An 8,412-nucleotide genomic window follows, 5' to 3' on the forward strand; every position below is an offset into this window, starting at 1 on the left:
TTTCTGAAAAGTGGTCCAAGAAAAATAAGGTGAAACTTTTACAGTTTTTGATCCATCAGTACTAGTCACTTCAGTGGTAGGAGGGGTCCAATTGGTCACTATGGCTTGCCACACACTCTCATCCATGGACTTTAAAAAGATCCTCATTCTGGCTTTCCAATAGGCATAATTGGAGCCATCAAATGGTGGAGGCCTAGTGATTGAGAGGCTATCAAAATTTGACATCTTAAAAAGCTCAGATCGATTAGCTGAGAAATTTAATCCAAATAACAAAAATAAAACGAGCGATTAGGCTCTGATACCACTTGAAAAGGCCGAGCTAAATATCCTAGAGGGGGGGTGAATAGGATAATGCCAAATTTAAAAATAAAGCTCAGAAATAAAGACTTAATAAGCAGTTGATAGCAAAATAGAAAGCAACCTCTAAAATCAAGTATTGAGAGGTTGATACAAACTTGGTTCCAAGGACAGCCTGACACAAAAAACCTATGGTTTATGGCAGGACAACCTTCCTATAAGATTGAATAGCATTGTGCTCAAAAACTGCTTGTTAGCAGAACTCAAATTTCAGGTGCGATAAGATTTGGCAAGTGCTGGACTAGCCTTATGGGTCCCATGACTAGTCAAGTGGCCTGTTCGACTGGTCGTGGACTACACACGACTGGTCGAGTGGGGCCAGAATGCTTGTTGTAATTTGAGTAGAGCCCTGCATGACCGATCGAGCACTATTCACTCAACTAGTTGAGCAGCTTCTGGGACTGGTCGAGGACCAACAGAAAAATTTCAAAAAATTATAACAAATCCTGAACTGGTCAAGAAAATTCTAGGACTAGTCGAGCCAATGTTAGGGCTAGTCGAAAAAATAACTTATTAACCTATAAAATGACCAATACCAAGTATGAAATGAACGTAACATGCCCTAAGGTCAATGTAAATCATTCATACCTTACTTGCAAGATAGAATGTATGAACTATCAAACTATCGATCACATCAGTAACTTTAATTCTTGCAATATTCGAAGCTTGATCTGAACGTATCGAACTTAGTCTTCCAATTAAGACTTAAGTTCTTTGACGTTTCCGGTTACGGAACTTGAACCACAATATTGCGATTGCGTTCTTGAAAGTCGAGTCTTCAACCAACACTTGAAACTCATACACTTTCTTCAGCTTGAAGATCTTGACAAGTTCGTCGTAGATATCAGCAAGATTGATTCAGCACGATCGTCGAAGATTCAAAGCAAATCAAAGCACAAGCTTAATACATAAAATACATAAGCATGACACAAACTCAAATTGGCTTGGCACACCAAAATTTGACTGAACTTAGGGTTTCCAACATAGAAATTTCAAGCCAGCGTGAAGAGAGGGAAAAATTGAATATATATATATATGGGAAAAGGTTCTATACGCTCGACCTTACCGTGGTATTTCGTAAGGTCGAGCGCTGTCCTATTGCTGGCCATCAGATGGAGGCGGTTCGCATCCAACAGCTGTTGCTTTAATGCCTGGTGAAAGAGAGAAACCGGTGATACCGGTTTCATTGTGGCCGAATATGTACACGACCATGTAAATAGGGCTTTTTAACCCCCTTGGAATCCCTAGCCGTGCCACCATCTCTCTCTCTCTCCCTGGATTTGGTCCAGCGGCTACATCCCTGTGCAGCCGCCTCCACCTCTCTCTCTCTCTCTCATTCCCTACCACCATGCAGTGCAAACCTCAGATTAAGCATTAAAGGTAAGATCTCGGCATGGATCAAGCTCTGTCTCTGGACCCGGATCCGAGTTTGGTTTAGGTTCTGGGTCTGGGCATGGATCCGGCTCTGGCTCTGGATCCAGGTTCTGGGTTTAGGCAGTGATTTGGGACGGATTTTTCTTATATTCCACTTTTTCTTTTCTTTTCACTACAAGTGTTTGGCATGATGTTCTTAATAATCTCTTGGTGATAGTTTAAATGGTTGTGATTTACAGTGTTTGTAGTCTCTGTTAAGATTTGTAATTCTTCACTGTATTAATGATGCTGATTATTAGATTCCTCTGATTTAGTTCTTTCTTGTCGATGATTCCATATTAGATGAGAGGGATAGTGTTTATTATCATGTTGATGTCAGCACCATTATAAAGACATATAAAAAAAGATAAAGCTAAAATCACGGTTTTATGTCACAGAGATGGCAACAACCTGCTTAGCAGCAGGTTCTAAGGATGCTGATTATTACCAACTTTTCTTTAATTTTTGGGTTTGTTTTTGTTTTGTTTTGTTTTTTTTTCAAATTTCTTTTTAATGGGCTTGTTTTTCTAGTTACTGGAAGAAAGTATTCATACTTAAAATTATGACCAAAAATTTGCTTGTAGTGTATCCAGCACCGTATCAATAGGAAATTTTTTCCACTAGTTCCTTGTTTTCATGCATTTTTTTATTATGTCATTGGGTTCAGTTAGAAAAGTAGAATTAAAAGAGTGGGGAAACAAAGGAAATTTGTTTTGCTATATAAGATTAAAAAATGCAAGAAAAGGGCATTCAAGAGCCTTGGAGCTTGGCGTTTTAGATTAAAAAACCGTCTCTACAATGCCATCATCATCAATAAAACCATCCGACAAAAGTATCTAGAGTTATAAAGAAATGTGATTTGATTCCAGATCCATTCTTTTACGTACATGTCTACGTTTTCTTCTCTTTTCTTAATTGCATTCCATATCCGTTCTGCACACTAGGAAAATGCTTCAATGCACTTGATATAGATAATGTCAGAAATAAAGACTCATCTTTTTTGTTTTTCTTTTTTCGGCCTTGCAAAATTTGCTAGCCTCTCTTCCCTGGAGAGAGTGGAGTTCACTAACTTGTAGAGATAATCAAGGTAAGTGTTTTTGGAGTCTATGCACTAGAAGGCAAAAAAAAAAAAAAAAACTAATACTATTGGATGAGAATGTTGTAATCTTTAGGAAATATTACAAGTTCATTTTGCTTGTGTCTGCAGGTTCTGGGTACACCTACTCAAGAAGAAATCAAATGTATGAATCCAAACTACACAGAGTTTAAATAACCTCAGATGGTGAAGATTGGCAGATTTGGGATCCTAATCCTAATTGAAACAGCTACAAAGCTGTCATTTCAGGATGTTTATGGTAGCAGCAGGCCTGACTCAAGTTTCAGACCTTGTTTAGATTAGTTTAGTTTTATTAATATTATTATTATCATTTTTGGAAGCTAGTTTCATGGACGAGACAAGGATATGAAAAACAAAATCAAAGTAAACATCGGATGGAAGAAATGTTAAAGAGCCAGGTACCTGTACTAATACTGCACTAGCAGCATCACCAAAGAGGATAATAGTACCTCTATCTTTCCAATCTACATATCGGGAAAGCGCATTAGCACCAATTACTAGAACATTTCGAAAGCCACCCGCTATAATTAAAAGCAGTACTGTTTAGTTGATAAATCATGAGAAACAGCATAGCAACCCACTTAAGGCAAGGAGCCCTTCCCATATCTGGGATTTCTTTTTCTTTTTCTTTTTCTTTCTGGTTCTGTGTTCTTCTTGATGGGATGAAAACAACACTTCAGAGATCTTTCCAAATGGGTTGGTTGGGTTTTTAATTTATGTTTTTTACTTTGCTTTACTTACAAGAGAGTCACCGAATTTTCCAAGAATCTGTTAGACTTGGCACTTTTAAACTGTTTCATGGATTTTGCAGGTATGCTTGACTGTTGCAATTTAAAGTTTCATACTGCAAAATGTGATTTGTGCATTTTGGTTTTATGCTAGATTTATTTGGTACTGAAATAATGAAATTTTATTTTGTTCACTTCCATCAGGTTATCTGGAGCAGATAGGGAGTGGACTCTCTCAAAGTAATTCAAACAAAGAAACCCCAAACTTACAAAACGCTTTGCCTCTCTCAACAAGCCAAAGATCCCAGTTCTGTTGCTTGGTCGTGCATCATGACGTGCTCTGTGGTCTGCGCCATGCATCATGCATGCTTAAAAAAGGAGTGGAGCATAGAGGATTTATTTATTTATTTTTCATGTATTCAAGCCATTGTAAACTTATTGTTGTAAATATATATAATTTTTATTATAAAGTTGTACAATAATTTTGGAGAAACTGTGCTGGAAGTGCAGTGGAGAAATGGGTCCGACCATTTTTGGGCATACCTCCTGATCGTATGGGGAAACTTTTGGATGTTTCGTAGTCCTATGTATGCACTCCAAAATCCATGAGGTAGGGCATGCTTAATGTGCATGTATAAATTTTTAAACAGGACTTTTGTGCACAAACTCAGCTTGTCCAATTTTGGGATTTGATTCCTGATCACATGGGACCCATTTTAGCAAAGGTAAAATATCAAATTTCCAGAAATATGTATAGTTTAGAAATTTAAAGTGGTGGCCCCAAACATATTGACTAGCGAAATGTACAGATATCTACGGATAATATGTGTAGCTAAAAGTAGAACGAAATCCGTAGCAATATGCTAAAGCTAGTAATATCGCAGATTCTAGAAATAAGGCTACGGCTAATATCCGTAGCTATTTCCTATTTTTTATGAATAAAATCATAAAAATCTGACGTCTCTTGCCATTGCTAGTAAATACCCTGATTGATCAAGTCATCTGAGCTAATACAGATAAAGACTTCGTGGCTTACAAACCCATGACAATAAGGATGAACTTGAGAAAAAGGGAAATAAGCCACAAAAAAAAGAAAGAAAAAACCACAACAAAAGATAGGGAGTAGACAACTTAGTGTTTATTTTTATTCTATTTTAACTTTTCCTTCTTTTCTTCTCTGTTTAATCTGCCAAAACAAAGAAGAAGGGATTGAGAAAACGGAAGTAATGAAAGATAGAAGAAAACCCAATCAATAGACTAAAGAAATATACAACAATGAAATTAAAATTCCAAATGAAATCAGAATTCCAATGAAAAATTCCAAAGAAAACCCAAATCAAATACAAATTATAGATTGTTGTCATTCCAAAATTACAACTGGATAATAAGTTACAAAAACAATAAGCAGCACAAAAGATTAATTTATCCAGCTGCATCAAACTGATCAGATAATTGAAATAGTCCAACCATAGTCAACTACTAAATTGAGGCAGGTGAGTGTCAGTTAATTATCTTATAATTGAATGATACATGTGTCAACGCTTACATGCTAAGGCAATGCAATTGTCTCCCTGCACTCGTGGACGTGGCACGTGTGCAAATGGGGTGACACAAGGCTTGATGCTATGTCTGGCAAGAATGCTGAATGGTGAGATGGATTTGTTGGTGGAATTGGGTTTTCTTTGGAATTTTTTGGAATTCTGCATAGTTTGCATTGGAACAAATAACCATCCAATTAAAATTCAGACACTTCCAACCAATTAAAAGAACAAAATTCTTGTCAATTACAAGAGATGAATTGTTAATTTGAAGATATACCTTCCAACAAGTATGTTCTTTGAATTTCTGCAGTTGAGGCCTTAGGAATTTAAAAACACAAAATGAAAGTTAGCGTTTTCTAGCATTGGAGAGCCAAATTCAAAGAAACAAAACAGCCAAATGCCATTTCAAAGTCTTCCAGAAAGAAAGGTAAAAAATGAAAAAAAGAAGAAAAGAAAAACCTACTTGAGTTCTTTGGCCTCTGTACCATAAAGCTTGAGTTATGTTTCAAGACCGTGGCTCCCACACGAATCACCTCCACTGCTGCCATTGGGTTGTTTATCAATCAAGCACACTTGCACCTCATCACTCCCAGTCCCAAGCGATATGGTCATTTGTATTCTACAAGTCAAATGATGGTGATATAGTCAGTGTCCTCGGGCTTGAAAGGCTAAAGACAATGATGATACTACATAACAAACATGTCAGTTCAACTACATAAAAGAAAATGAAAACTCAAAGTTAATTAACCAAGTGCTATGGTTTCTTACTTGAAACCTGCAGTAGAAGAACAGATTCACAAAGTTAGAAATTAGAATGGAAAATCCAAGGTACCAATCCAAATAGGCCTGGAAAAAAAAAACTCAATATTCATATTTTTTTCGAATCTTAAATAGTGTTAAATAGTATGAAATGAGGTCAATTTAAGTTCGAGTCCTATGAGGCTTTTGCCTTTTCTTGTTTTAGTGAATCGAGCCACGGGCTTGAATTATAGATAGAGTTGCCTGGAAATGCAAAGGTTATTTACAGATGTTGTGTAATTGGTTTGGATAGATAGCATGGGTTTCCTTGGTTACACTTGCAAAATGTAATTCTGATCCCATTTCGTAAACAGGTCATGCTTGCGCTGATCTAACCTGACTCATGCCACTAATAGTCATAATCGGAAGTGGGCATGAGCTAGGTCTAGGAATCAGGTTAAAAGCTTTCATACTTGGGCTAGTCCAGGCCTACTACTTAATTGGAACTGAACTGATTACCTGAATCACTGGCAGATAAAATGGCTCAGAGCCCAGATAAAGCCTTATGGAATTTAAAGCATGATTCAAAGCATGATTCAAAGCATGATTCAAAGCTGATTCGAAGCTGGAGCAAATGATCCAAAGCATGATTCAAAGCTGGAGCAGTAGCACAATTTTAAAGCATGATTCGAAGCAAGAATGGAACCTTGTTGGAAGGATCACAACTAAGATTTGGATATTGCATTTTGGATAGTCTTGAAAACCCAACTAATACTCCAAATTCTAATGATAGACTTTCCTTATAATGTTGATGTTAATATGATATAAATCACACCAGCAGATACTAGAATCACTCTCCTAGGCTAAAGCCAATCAATATTTAAAATATTCACATCATCCATAGTATCATATGTATGGCCTGCAGCCCATATATAGGCTTCAATCCATAGTAACCAAAATAAGCTACTTGAGGCATAAGTAGCTTATGTAAATTAACTTGCAATCCAAACACCCCTTGTTGTCTATTTCCGATCTATCTTGCCAGATTAGAGTAGTCTGATTGGATTGAATAGCACAATTAATACAGATTTGTTGTTGGATTAGAGTCGTCTCATTGGATTGAGTAGCACAATTAGCACAGATCACAGACTAAGAACAATTCCCCTAGGGGTTTTTATTATAGGAAGGATACAAGCTTAGGATTTTCGAGGAAAATGACATTAGGAGAACAGCATGAGGACAAAAGAATTGAGTGTCCCACCCTATCATGGATGGGACCTACCCACTGCAACACAATTAATACAGAAGCACAATTAATACAAGCTTAGGATTGAATAGCACAATTAATATAGAAGCTGGATTCCATCACCTTTTCTAACCTGATATGGAAAGATATGACTGCCAAAAAAATCAAGGTACCAATTAATCATTTGAAGCATAAAGAAAAACACAAAATAAATAAATAATAAAAATCCATTTTTATAGCAATAACTATTCTGTTTCAATTAAAAACAAAACAATAACAACAATAGTAACAGAACATAACATCATACCAATAGGAATTACTAAGATGTTGTTGAAACTCTAGATTCCATCAAAATTTCCAATCTGGCCATTAAGACACTAAACACAATTCAACTATTTGAGAACATAAATATCCATTTCAAAAAATATATATATATATATATAAAATAAAAAAAATCATAAAAACCAACAAAAAAAATATGATTACGTTGCTCAAATGCTACTTGCACAATGTTACCAATCTGACACTGAAAATAATAATCTTCACAAAAAAAAAAAAACCTGACCCAGATCCGCATCCAGATCCAGACCCAAACCCATATCCGTACCCTGAGCCAGATCCTGAACCCTTACCATAGCCTGACCTATAACTGCTTCCTGATCTGGAACCATGTCCTAATCCCGAGCCAGAACCGTTGAATCCAGATCCAGATCTGGACCCATGCTATGGTTGCTTCGTTGAAGGAGGGATTGAAGAAGGGAGAGAGAGGGCTGCACGGCCAGGGTTGCATTGAGAGAGAGAGAGAGAGGCTGCACAGGGCGTCTGGTGGCAGGGATTGAGGGAGACGGCTGCTCGTAGAAGTTTAGGGAGAGAAAGAGGGTTGGACGGCCAGGGAAAAACACCCTTTTAAACGGCCGTGTACACGCTTGGTCACAATGAAACCGGTATCACCAGTTTTCCTCTTTCAAGTGACGTTAAAACATCAGCCGTTGGATGCAACTGCCTCCATCCGACGGCCAGCAAGCTGACAGCGCTCGACCTTACGGAGTGCTATGGTAAGGTCGAGTGTATAGTACCTTTTCCCTACACACACACACACACACACACACACACACACACACACACACACACACACACACACATATATATTCTGTTTTTGGAAAGAGCCAGCTACACACAGACATTTTGCATTCGATCTTGTGTGCGTACATGTTCGATCCAACGGTTGATAGGCCATGGTTCTGGTATTTTTCTAGTTCCCTACAAGATGGA

General features: G+C 37.4%; 1 long non-coding RNA gene across 1 annotated transcript; it reads right to left on the reverse strand.

The window, feature by feature from the left end:
- Window positions 1-7,017: 7,017 nt before the first annotated feature.
- LOC131244604 (uncharacterized) lies at window positions 7,018-8,205 on the reverse strand. Its single transcript, XR_009170420.1, has 3 exons — window positions 7,773-8,205; window positions 7,274-7,292; window positions 7,018-7,179 (listed from the first exon to the last, which is right to left on the reverse strand). It is a non-coding gene; the product is annotated as an uncharacterized LOC131244604 (long non-coding RNA).
- Window positions 8,206-8,412: the final 207 nt, after the last annotated feature.

This window comes from Magnolia sinica, chromosome 4, assembly GCF_029962835.1.
Source record: "Magnolia sinica isolate HGM2019 chromosome 4, MsV1, whole genome shotgun sequence".
Lineage (NCBI taxonomy): Eukaryota > Viridiplantae > Streptophyta > Magnoliopsida > Magnoliales > Magnoliaceae > Magnolia > Magnolia sinica.